This window comes from Myotis nattereri (assembly GCF_964212035.1).
Source record: "Myotis nattereri genome assembly, chromosome: 8".
In the NCBI taxonomy this organism is placed as follows: Eukaryota; Metazoa; Chordata; class Mammalia; order Chiroptera; family Vespertilionidae; genus Myotis; species Myotis nattereri.
This window is the reverse complement of record NC_138083.1, coordinates 85413838-85426611: the sequence shown is the minus strand read 5'-3', so window position 1 is coordinate 85426611 and position 12774 is coordinate 85413838.

The window sequence follows — 12774 nt, the reverse complement described above, 5'->3', positions numbered from 1 at the left end:
TTAGGTTTGTCTTTTCAGCGTACCCAGGGAGGCTCAGAAAAGTGCTCCTGGGCTAGGCCTACAAAACTCATTCCCAGCTTTGGATTCTGTTTCCATTCAAGTTCCTTTCGCTTCTGGCTGCAGTAGAGGGCATCTAATCCTGTGTTTTGCAGATTATGTACTTTGAGTCTTATTTCCCTTATCTGTAAAATGGCAATAACCACCTATGAGGAAGGACTACATGAAATTGAAGTAAGATGAAGACCTAGAGATGCCAGAAGTAATTTGCTTTCCTAGGTAGCATCCCTCTTCTGGTTCTTTTTTAACCCAGCATGAAGGACCCTAATAACAACATTGAAATGCTGCGGAAGAGCAATGTCAAGTAAAAGTAACAAGCCTTTGGGTTTTAGACCACGACCTCTAGTTGGGTGACCCAGTTAGAACAAAGGACCTCAGGTGCATAATCGTATTTAATCTTTACCACAGCCCCAGTGGTAAGGGACTATTCTCTCCATTTTGCAGAGAAGAAAGAAGGGGAAAAAAAAAAAAAAAGGTTTAAGAGCTTAAGTAATAGACTGAAGGTGAAAATAAAATTCCCTAAATCTAAAAGCGTGTTCAGAAAGATTTCATAAAATGTCTTATTAGTTGCTTACAGCTGAGGTGTGAGCATTTTGTATTAAGCCAGTGGTTCTCTAATTCCTGGGCATGCCAGCCGAAAGATTTCAGTAGCACTTCTTAATGCAATAGGGTTTAATTTGTATTTCAAACTACCATGACCAGGAAGAACTTGGGCTAGATTAAGGCACCAGTTCTTGTTGAAAAATTGGTTTTTTGCCCTGGCCAGTGCTCTCAGTGGTTAGAGCATCAGCCCAACACCAGCCCAACACCAAAGGGTCACCAGTTCGATCCCTGGCCCCAGCCTGCAGGAGGCAACCCATCAATGCATTTCTTACCTCGATGTTTCTCTCCCGCTCCCTCCCACTCTTTATAAAAATCAGTGGAAAAAATATCCTCAGGTGAGGATTAACAACAAAAAAATTTGATTTGTGGACTCATACTGAGCACTCTAAAACGCTTCACCTAGCAAATGAAATGTCAAAATTGGCCAAAACTTATCAAATCAAGATTTTTACTAAGGTTGTAAATTTCATCTTTGAGGTCATAGCATGAGCAGATACTGGCCTGTCCAGATAACTTCGTTGCTTTTCTGAGGAGTAAGTCTCCAGAATCATGGAACTTCCCTTTACTTAGGGCTTACAATCTCAGCGTGCCGTGTGCCTTAGCCTAGGAAATAAAAAAACGGGACCGGCCTCATCTATCTTACTGGTCCACAGGTCAGCCTCCAGCTGCTTTCCCATTCTGACCCTCCAATTTCTACTGCTTTTTCACATCTTCCCCCAAAAAAGCTGTTTAGAACAGTGCACTGACCTATGAGCCTCACGGTGTTGGGGTTTGGGGGTTCCCACACCACCAAGGAGCAATTCTCAGGCATCAGTAGGGTGTCCAAAAATACAGCTCAATTCCAACACTGTTGTCAAACAAACATTGTAACTCCATGGCGGACGGTCTTCTTAAAGCAGTGGTTCTCAACCTTGGCTGCACATCAGAATCACCTGGGAATCTTTTTTAAATCCTGATTTCTGGGCCTCATCCTCCGGAAATTCTGTTTCTTTGGTATGGGGTGGGACCACACATTAGTAACAAAGAAACAGAATTTCCAGATTATGAGGCCCAGAAATCAGGATTTTAAAAAGATTCCCAGGTGATTCTAATGTGCAGCCAAGGTGGAGAACCACTGTCTTAAAGGAAAGGGTTTTTTGGGCCACTGCTAGGAAAATGAGACCAGGTCCTTGGCATGAAGTCTAAACCACCCACCGCAGTGCCAGGTGGAAAAGTCAACATGCCCGCCGTCCTGGAGCTGGCACGCGCTTGTTTGTTTTTATATATTTTTATTGATTTCAGAGGGAGAGAGATAGACACATCAATGATGAGAATCTCTGAGCAGCTGCCTCTTGCTCGCCCCACAGCGGAGATTGAACCTAAAGCCAGGGCCTGTGCCCTGACCAGGAAACGAATTGTGACCTCCTGGTTCATAGGGTGATGCTCAACCGAGGAGCCATGCTGGCTGGGCAAACTTCTCAATATTTAAAAATCATATTAAATGTGCTAACTTGAGTTTTTCTACGTCAAGTACGGGGAGAAAGATGTAAGTTCTGCATGAATTGCATTAACTGTGGACAAAGGGAGTGGGAGAAGGCGAATCCAGGCCCGTAGCTCTGGGAAGGGAACAGGGCCCTTAAGAGAGAAGTCCGCTCCTGGGAATTGGCTGTAGACAGCAATCCGGAAAAGGTGGATAAACAAGAAGCGGGGCTCCCGGCTCCCATGGCACCCTTTATCCTCTTAGATAATCTCGGAAAGAGCCCCCTGGAAATTAATTCAGAGTTCCCACATCCACTCGGGGACGTGAGCAGTCACGGCTTGTTAGCTGGTTCGCAGCAGTTATGAACAGGCTGTCTCCCCTTCAAGCCCACTATACTTTAATTGAGAGCATTAATTTTCTCAGGAATTTCCTCTGGTCACTATCTACCTGGCGACAGCATCAGGTTCCACAGGTTCAGGGTTCAGTCCTGCTGCCCCCTCTTCCACGTCAGATGCCAGCTGCAAGCCCAGGCTCACCTGGCTGGAATTCAGGCTCCCACAACCCCCTCCTCGGGTTTGATTAACTTGCGAGAGTGGCTCACAGAACTCGGGGGACGTTTTGCTTACTACTAGGCCAGTGGTTTATTATCGAAGGATGTAACAGGAACAGCCAAATGTTAGAGAGGCATCGCGCCAGCTGTGGGGCGAGGGCACACCGCTTCCCAGCTGTCTCCAGGCACCTCACTCCACATCTGCAGGCATTCACCAGCCGGAAGCTCTCTGAACCCCGACCTCAGTCCATTACAGAGTCATGACTCATTGAATACCTGGCACTGGCACTGGGTTCTACCTCCAGCCCCCAGCCTTAGGGGAAGTCCAAAAGTCAGCTCCTTAACATAACAAAAGGCAGGGCAGGGCAGCTTGGCCACCCTCCACAGGGAATTCTGGTTCGGGTTCTTCACCCCTGCTCTACCCCTGCTCTACCGCATCCTTGCCCTTAAGCAGCTTACATTCTACTGGAGATGCCAATCAAGACCCCGGAGGCGGAGTCTCCGCCCCCTTTCTAACAAAGCTGTCTCTTACCCTTTCCAGGGACTCCAGAGATCTCTGTTGCCAGACCCAGACCACTGTGCCCCGGGGGCTGGCTTACAGCTCCCAGGCCTCCCGTCTGCTGCACTTGCCACCTGGGGCAGACTGTCCGCGGGCCGGGCAGCCCCGTCACGTTTCCTTAGACTCTATAGGGGAAAGGCACTGTGCTTGCGGAACAAGGACCTGGCCGCCTGAGCCCACGTTCTGGGTGCCGAGGCCCCACCTGAGACCTGCCCCTTTCTGGGAAGTCTCCTTGCCCAGCGGTTTTCCCATTGGACCCTGGGTGCCTGAAGGAACGGAAAGTCACCTGGAGCATCTCCTCCAGGGAGACGCTGGGGAATGCTGTCTTCCTTTACAAACTTTGAGAGATACCCCAATATCGGTTACTCCCCATTATCAAAAGATGGGGGATGGGAAAAGCCACCTAGGAGTAGGTCCTCACACCTGTATCCAGTGTCCCCACTGGGCAGCGCCAAAGCCATCAGGCTGCTGGATTCCATCCCCCGGGGCTGATGTTAGCCTGACCGGGCCCAGCAAAGCTCCGGGTGGATGAGTCACCCTCTGCTCAGATCCTGAAGAGTCACTGGCTCACCTACAAAGGGACCGCCACCCCTCCAGACCTTCCCACCTACCCTGAGTGTCAAGAACAAACACACCCTTGAGCCAGAGCTGCTTAACCTCACCTGAGCATTCCTCACTCCTCACCCGCAAGTCTTTTGGGAAGCTCTGATGCTGGACCTGCCCCTTGAGGTCCTGGCACAGTGGGTGCCCCTGGGCTGAGGCCAGGAGGAGCTGGGGGAGGTGTTAACTCTCAAAGCCAGGCCTGGGGACTAAGCTGCACACCTGAGGCTGCTTTCCAGCCGCTTCATCTGGGTCCATGAACAGTTGGGATTTCCTGAGCAACGTGAGGGTGAGCTGTCGAATGTGAGGGTGAGCTGTCGAATGTGAGGGTGAGCTGTTACATGACTGCAGCCCCGCACCCTCCCGACGGGGCTAGCGCCTGTCGTGGGCCTCTGGTGTGATGGCTCGTCCGAGGCGTGGGATCCAGATCCTTAGGAACCCTTCACGCTCCCGTCTGTGAAGCCTCGTCGGCAGGAAACCCTCCAGCTGCACAGCAGCCGACTCCCTGGGCGTCTGGGGACGTCTTTCCCGTGTGACTGGCGCCTGGGTTTCCCCAGGGCCCGGCTCTTCAGGGGCCTCCGAGGCTGCCTTTGCGTCTAAACATGTGAAAGAGGAACGAAACGCTCTCTGCTTGCGTGACAGTCTGGGTGTCCAGGAAAGAGGCGCAGCGGGAGGCACCTGCCGGGGGCACGGAGGCCCAGGCCGGGGAGAGGGCACCCCCGCCCGAGCCCTCAGACTTCGGGGCTCTGCTGTGCTCACTTTCTTGTTACTCCTCCATTCCGGAAACAGTGTCTGATGGGGTCAGGTCTGACCCGGCCTGGGAGACAGTGCAGTCCGCAGCCTGCAGATGAGGAGGTGGCCAGAACTGGCAACCAGGAGGCTCTGATGCCAGGACAAGGCCTGGGGTGGCTGAGCGCCGGCCACCTGGTTGGAACCACCTCCCACAGGGCCAGCCTCTGAGTTAACAGGTTAAATGAACGCTCGCCGAATGCACAGCGTTTATGGCCCGAGGGAAAGCAAAGTCCCCTGGGTGCGAAATATTTCATCCGTAAGAACTACCTGTCTGTCCTGGGTGTTCACAGCAATCACTCTGGACCTCGCGTATCTGCTCTCCAGTTCTGCCCGAGCCCATGCGGGCACTCTTCCCGGGGTGACACACACGTCCTGCTGTCTGCACGGCCTGCCCGGGCATAGGCAGATAGGGAGCAGTGAGGGGCTTCTCTTAGGGTGGCCCTGACCTCACATCTCTGCCTCCTCTCCCACCATCCCCGCAACACACCCCGGAGGCCTCACAAGGGACATGGGCCTGCAGAGGCGCCTGTGCTGACTGACATCAGTACGAACCCGAGAAACGGGCATGGTTGAGTTGGGGTGCAGGCTGGCGGTGTGGTCAGCTTCCGAAGTGAAGCCACGGGGGGAGGAGGGGATGGCTGTGTGGGGGTGTCGGATGCAGGGCCTCCAGCAAGAGTGTAGCCTGGGGTCCCCAGGCCATTTAGAAAGGGGAGGGGACGAGGAGAGGAGGGAGAAGGGCGAGATAAGGTAAAGGTGGCCTCCTGTCACCAGAACAGATCCTTGACTGGAAGATCCAAGAAAGGAAGCAGCGGGCTGGAGAAGGTTCTGCCCCGGGTGGGAGTTCTGGTGGGGACAGGGCCCCGCCTGGGCCCGCCTGCAGCCCTTTCTGCCGGGGAGAGTTGGATCTGGCCAGACAGAGGGACGGGCCCTAGGGTGGCCGCTGGAAACCTGGAAACGCTGCCAGATGAGCCCTCAGGTCCTGCTTCCAACCCCTGCTGCCCCCAGGCCGCCTTGCCACTCAGCCACTGGTCCCTGTTCCCTCCCACCAACATTGGTCAGGGCCCGGGGCCCAGCATGCAGCCTGAGGACACAGACACAAGAAAAAGGCCCGCCCTCAGCCAGCTGGGTCCTCCTTCCCTCTCATTCTCCCCTGGGGCCTAGGAAGCAGGCCTTCAGGACAGTCTTCTGACGCTCATTGAATTCCCTCCTTCTGGGAAGCTTTGTGGGCCCTTGGTGTAAATGAGGAAAGGAGCAGCCGGGATTAAAATCCACACAACTGGCCAATTTGCACAGCCAATGGAGCTGGCTATTACAAACAAAAAAGTCCAGGTGATGCAATTTGTTGCAACTGTCTTTGATGTGAGCTGGTGCGGCTTGGCATTTTTATTTTTGTTAATCTCCCCTGAGGATATTTTTCTATTGGTTTTTTAGAAAGAGTGGGAAGAAGGGAGGTAGGGAGGAAGGAAGTGAGGGAGAAAGAGGGGGGTGGGGGGGGGAGAGAGAAAGAGAGGAGAGAGAGAGAGAGAGAAAGAGAGAGAGAGAAGACTGGGAATCAAACCCATGGCCCTTTGGTGTGCAGGCGGATGCTCTGACTGCTGAGCCACACCAGCCAGGGCTGGCTTTGCGTTTTTAGGAGCACTCATGTTCGCCCGACGAACCGTTAGTGGAATGGGAATAGACACATCAAGCGGAAGCCCTGCTGCCTGCTCTGGGACCACTGCAGGGCATGGCTGCATGCGACTGCAATGTGCTTTGACATCCAAATAAAATGAGCTGTCACCCATCCATGGCCTCGGCCCCCTCAGGTAGCTGTGCCATCGGATGCTGTTGCCGGCAGCTGTTCTGGGAACCCGTAGGGAGGCTGCCACAAAAGGAAGCCACTTTTCGGGGTGGTTCTCAAAGGCATGGATGTCAGCTCCTAGAAATGGCTGCACAGGCCAGTCTTCTGACTGCAAATATATAATTCACTGCGGATTTCGAGAGGGCCAACGTCGTGAGTACAGAGCATTTGTTTACAAAGGAAGCTTTTCGGCACTTCATTTGTCACTACACCTGCTAGGACAGGGAGAGAACCTCGAGCTGTCCTGGGACCAGGGTGCTGTCTGGGCCACCCACCAGTTTGACTAGCAGTTAGCCTGGGAGGAACTCAGGTGTGTGCCTCTGACAGATACACCACTCGGGCGACTTGGGGTTGAGGACAATGTCACCTGCACAAATGCCAAGGATCGAGCATAGTTTTCTTGTCGAACCAAAGATCTTGCCTCGGGCCACCTTCGTTTTCCTTGCCTTTAAAGGAAGAAACCGACCGTACCAGGATCCTCTACCAGTAGAATCGGCCCATCTTTGCATTTAAGATCCTTTAGGTCTTTTTTTTTAATGTGGTTTTATTGATTTCAGAGAGAGAGGAAGGGGAGAGGGAGAGAGACAGAGAAACATCAATGATGAGAGAGACTCATTAATTGGCTGGCTGCAAACCGGTGACCTCCTGGTTCATGGGTTGAGCCACACTGACTGGGCGACTCGTTAGGTCTTAAAACATTTCACAGCTACTGCCTTCCTGTATGAAGTCGAGGGCAGATCTTGGACGGGTGAGAAAAGCACTATATGATTTTGAGAGAAAAAGAAGGTTCTTTGCTCAAAATCACATAACTATTAGCTAGTGGTAGTTGAAATTAGAAACGCCAGTCTTCTATTTTGCATTCTGCTGCCTCGTTGTTGCCTGGCCCTAATTTTCTCCACACACACCCCTGCCCCTGGAAAGTTTGGCCAGAAGCCGTCTGCCATACATCGATGCCTAAATTCCTCCCTTAGAGCTTCATCTCTCTTGCTTAAGACATGAGTGAATTAAAGTGCAAATGCTCCTAGAAGAAAGGTGGCTCAGAGTCAGGGACCAGCAAATGTTTCTGCAAAGGGCCAGAGAACATCTTAGGTTTCGCCGGGCCCGCGATCTCTGTCGCTACTACGCACTCTGAGTTGTAGCACAAAAGTAGCCGCAGGCACTTAACAAATGAACAGACCACTATGCGTGGGTACTGACCTTTCCATGGCATGTGATTCTCACAGGTCACAAAACATTACGCTTCTTCCGAGAGGACTTTCACACCATGTAAGAGTGTGAAAACCATTCTTAGTTCATGTTGTACAAGACAGAGGGCCTTGCTGTGGGGTGTCCGTGGTCAGCGGCTGAGCTTCGGGGGTAAGGGCTTTGAGGGAAGGATTGGGTGGGGAAACTGAGTGAGCAGGAGACCACCAGGCAGGGAGGTGGAGGATGCAGACAGGTCGCTGAGCCTGCAGTGTGGCCGCTGCTGTCACGGTGCGTCCCCCAGGCCCGCCCAGAAGGGGGGCTGCCCACTGGGCTGTTTGTGCAGCCACCGCCTCTGGGGCCCAACTCGAGCTGTCCAGACCTCACCCAGCTGTGGCTGTAACGCTGGCTCCCCCGGCTGAGGGTGAGCAGCTGCTCCCTGGGCTGGCTCCCAGCTGCACCCACATTCAGCTCCTTTTGCTCTCCCACAGCCAGCGGTGAGGCTCCTTGCCTCACCAGAATGAGGCTGGAAGGTCCGTGGCTCCATGTTGCTGATCCATGGAAGGGGTTTTGTTACTGCTTCCTTGTCTTTTAAAATATGAGAGCCGTCAGAGGAGGAGGTCGCCCCGTCGACTGCCACCATGACCGGCCACATGCTGGACACTGGGGGTGAGGTGCTGTGAACGGAAAGCACTTCCTCCATCTCATTTATTCCTGAGCAGCGTGAATAAGGAGATGTAATTGTGACCACTTCACAGATGGCTCAGAGCACTGACCTGGCTTTCCCAAGGCACAGCAAGGGGGCTTTGCATCCAGTCTGTCTCCAAAGGCCTAACTCTGAAGCCTTCAGCGCAGCAGGAAGACTCTCGGGGATACGTGTGCAGAGAAGAAAAGGCCTCCGTAGGGACCAAGCAGGCCAACGCCCACCCAGAGCGAAGTGAGGAGGGGGCCAGGCCAGCCCCTCCAGCCGCAGCCTCCCCTCTATCTCACGTGGGCCCTTAGGCCTGGCAGCAGCTCTGGTTCTTCTGCTACTTTGCCCGGGGGAGGAGGGGGAGGGGGTCGGGAGGAGCGGGAGGAAGAGGGAAATGTGCTTCAATCCACTGGTGGTGCCAGCTGCCTGACCCCCTGTCCTCCCAGCAGCTCTGTCCCCAGGGGCCCACCAGAGCCCCGAGAGCCTTCTGCATGAATAGCCCTCCTGGCTTTTATCTCTGTTTTTACGTATTTATCAGTTTCTTGTGTGACATGCAGTCAGCACTCAATATTTATTTGCATGGATGAATGAAGGAGTTCATTCTCTTACCTTCAGATGCCCCAGGAATACCTGCCTATGATTCTCCAAGTTTAACTTTCCATGGAGGAGCCCACAGGCGTTTGGAGTTTCCTGACATGGGCTCAGCATACAATGAGGGGACAAGGGAGCCCGTGACGGGCACTTCCCACACATTCCTTCACTCTCACAACCATGCACAGCTGGCTCCCTCACCAACCCATTTTACAGAACAAGGAACTGAGGCTCAATGGTGGGACGAGGATGGGACCCAGGTCTCCCAGACTCCGCAGCCTGTCTCCACAGTGCCCACCAGCCCTCTCTGGGCTCTTGGTCATGGCGGTAAAGGAGGCCCCATAACTAACCCTAAAGACAGAGCTTGAGCCACAGGCGAAGGAGTGCGGAGAGAGGCGGGAGCCCAGGGCCCAGGCCGCCCCACCCCGCCAGCCCCGGCCCAGGCTGCGCTGGGGCCCGGCAGGGCCTGTGCAGGCCTGTTCCCTCCCGCGGGCTGCGAGCCTGGGGCTGGGATTCTAGAATTTGTCACTGGGAGCCAAAGGAGGCAGGTGCAGAGACTGGCACACAGCTGCCTCCCTCAGAAGCAGGCGTGGCTACAGGGTGTGACGGGGCCCAGTAGAAGGAGCTGACTGACATCCCACCGCAACTCCATCCTCCATGTGTCACGACTCCTGGCTCTCAGGTGTCCCCTAAACAATGCGTCTAAGGAAGACGGGGTGTGACTGTGGTGGGAGGAGCTGCGGGCAGAGGGCCCCTCCTGTGCCGGCCGAGACCTGTGTTAGGCCTTTGCCCCCAGAGTGAGCGCCCCGTCCCTGCCCTGGATGACGGGGTGCAGGGCCCCGAGGAGCAGAGTGTGACCCACTCCCCGCTGCTCACTGCTTCCCTCTCGCAGCCTCCAACCCGACCGCCAGCGCCTCCTCCCCTGGGACCCGGGACCGCCGGCGCCTCCAGGCTCATGTACCCACCACCTCCCTGAGCCCAGCGCCCAGGAGCCGCAGCTGCCAAGACCTGCCTTCTTAGACGGCAGCAAGGCAACAAGGCACAGACGCTGTCTTTCCTGTGATACACGATTTCCCGTTGCACGTATGTTGTGGAAGATTTGAGGTCACAAGCTAGTGAGCGGCCCAGGGGTTCATCAGGTCTCTGCCATCCCGGCCTGAGGGTCCCCAGCCCTGTGTCGGGGGTTGGGGGGCGGGGCTGGGGGTTGGGAGGCCAGCAGGGGGACCACAGCCCCTGCCCCATCCCACCCTGCCCCAACCCTTAGCACTGTTTCCAGTACCTCCTTTTCCAGAGGTGATTGCAAAGCCAGGCCCAAGAGCAAGGAATCACCGCTGAGGGCGACTTCCAGGCAGGTGGCTGGCTGGGTGGGGGTGTCACTGGCCTCAGGGGACCCTGTCTTCACAGAGAGGAAGGCTGAGACCCCAGAGCAGGGCTTGCTCCCCCCAGCCTGCTTCCCCTGTGCCCTGGTCACACCTGTCGCCCAGCAGGCTGGTCCCCGGCCCAGCAGCGGCAGCATCACCCGGGGACCTGTTGGCAGTGCCCGTTCTCACGCCCCATCCGGGCCTCCTGAAGCTGAACCTGTGTTTACACACATGCACACGCACACACGCACGCACACGCACACGCGCATATGCACACACGCACGCACACGCACACACACGTCCATGCACACATGCACACGCGCACACACACACGCACACGCACATGCACACGCACACACACACGCACATGCACACACACATACGCACACGCGCATACACACGTACATGCACACACGCGCGCGCCCGCGCGCCCCGGGACCACGGCACTGAAACCACACGCCAGTCAGCCGTCCACGCCGACCGGGCTGCTCCCACAGCCACACATGTTCCGATTGTTTATCTTACTTCATAAATGCTATCTGTGCGCCAGGATCTGATATGTACAATGCAAAACATGCAAAAAAGCAAGATTTAAAAGGATGAGGCGAACGATACTTCTAAATGCCTAGTTCCCCTCTTGTGGCGCCATTCATGGGTGGCTGTATTTTACGTCGTCTTCTGGTTCATTTCAGCTTTGCCCAGTCTGTCAGGTGTGCAAAGCACCAGCTGTTGTTTTACCTCGCAGCGCGGCTGACAGCGAGCCCACACCAGGCCCGGGAGGGCCCTTGGGCCTATCTCACCGCCTCCCCCCCACGTCCACATTAGCGCCACCTCCAGCCCAGGGTTCCTTCTCGGCAAGGCTTTAAAGCCACTCGTTTATGTACATAAAGACATGATCCCCTTCAGTGGCACGGCAAGCTGCAGTGAGCCCCCCGCCACCCCCCCGCCAGTCCCCACGACACCCGGGTGCCCGAGGGTGTCAGCATCCAACAGTGATGATGTGTGGCTTTCTCTCTCCTGTTGGAAGTAAAACATTAAATAGATGGACTATTATCTCTTTCCTCGACCCCGTGGATCATGTTCCACGCCCTCTGGGAGGTGTGTGCCTCTTAGGAGACCCCCTGCCCCGCGCGGAACCCAGCAAGCCCTCCCCCCTCTCCCCTTGGAGGCCCCTAAAGAGACGCCATCCATCAAGGATCTGCCAGCAGCCCCCCAGCCCATCAGAGGAAGACAGCGCCCTTCCCTGTGCCCAGCACCTGCCCTTCCCTGTGCCCAGCGCCTGCCCTTCCCTGTGCCCAGCGCCTGCCCTTCCCTGTGCCCAGCGCCTGCCCTTCCCTGTGCCCAGCCGCCTGCCCTTCCCTGTGCCCAGCGCCTGCCCTTCCCTGTGCCCAGCGCCTGCCCTTCCCTGTGCCCAGCCGCCTGCCCTTCCCTGTGCCCAGCGCCTGCCCTTCCCTGTGCCCAGCCGCCTGCCCTTCCCTGTGCCCAGCGCCTGCCCTTCCCTGTGCCCAGCCGCCTGCCCTTCCCTGTGCCCAGCGCCTGCCCTTCCCTGTGCCCAGCGCCTGCCCTTCCCTGTGCCCAGCCGCCTGCCCTTCCCTGTGCCCAGCGCCTGCCCTTCCCTGTGCCCAGCGCCTGCCCTTCCCTGTGCCCAGCGCCTGCCCTTCCCTGTGCCCAGCCGCCTGCCCTTCCCTGTGCCCAGCGCCTGCGTCTCAGTCACCACCCAGGAGGCTGGGCCGGGGAGCCTGGGTCTCACGGAGGCCTGTCTGGCAGGACCCGCCGCTGGACAGCGCCAGGCTGGCCACCGCAGCCCTGGCCGAGCCGCCCATCCTGTCGGCACGTCCCTGGGCGGCCTGGGCCGGGCTTTCCCCGGGCAGCGGAAAGGGGGAGGCAGGGAGAGCCGCTGCTCACAGCTTCACTGTGGCCTTTCTGAAATTTCATTTCCTGCCACAATTCCGAGAGGCAGGTGTTTCTGTTTTTAAATGTCTGCAGTTGCTATTCCGGTCGTGTGAGTCGCTGCTGTTTCCAAGGCCCGAACTATTTTTTCTCTGGTGGAGGCACGGTTGGCAGCCAGGCCGCCCGCCACGATCTGATCCGCGAGGTGGCCGGGCCCTCCCTGCACCAGCCCAGCCCAGGGGCCTGGGGACACCCGACAGCTGGGGCCGGGAGCGGGGAGCATTCTCCTGGGCAGTTCAGCAGCCCCTGTGTTTGGGTTGCTTTGCACAAAAAAACATGCAAAAAAATCTTCAAAGGTGTTTTTGCACAAGTGCCCCTGGCCCCACGCAGGAGAGCAGAACAGAGCAAGGCTAGGCCCTGCACCTGAGGGGCGACCTGGGCCCAGCGGCCACGGGAGGAGCTGGAGGTGGACTCGGGGCAAGAGAAGCAGCCAGAGAGCCGCTCCCGTGACAGCCAGACCCTCCAAGCCAGGACTCTCTCTCTTTTTTTAAGCAAATCCTTTATTTACTTCTTTGTTTATTTGTTAATCCTCACCCGAG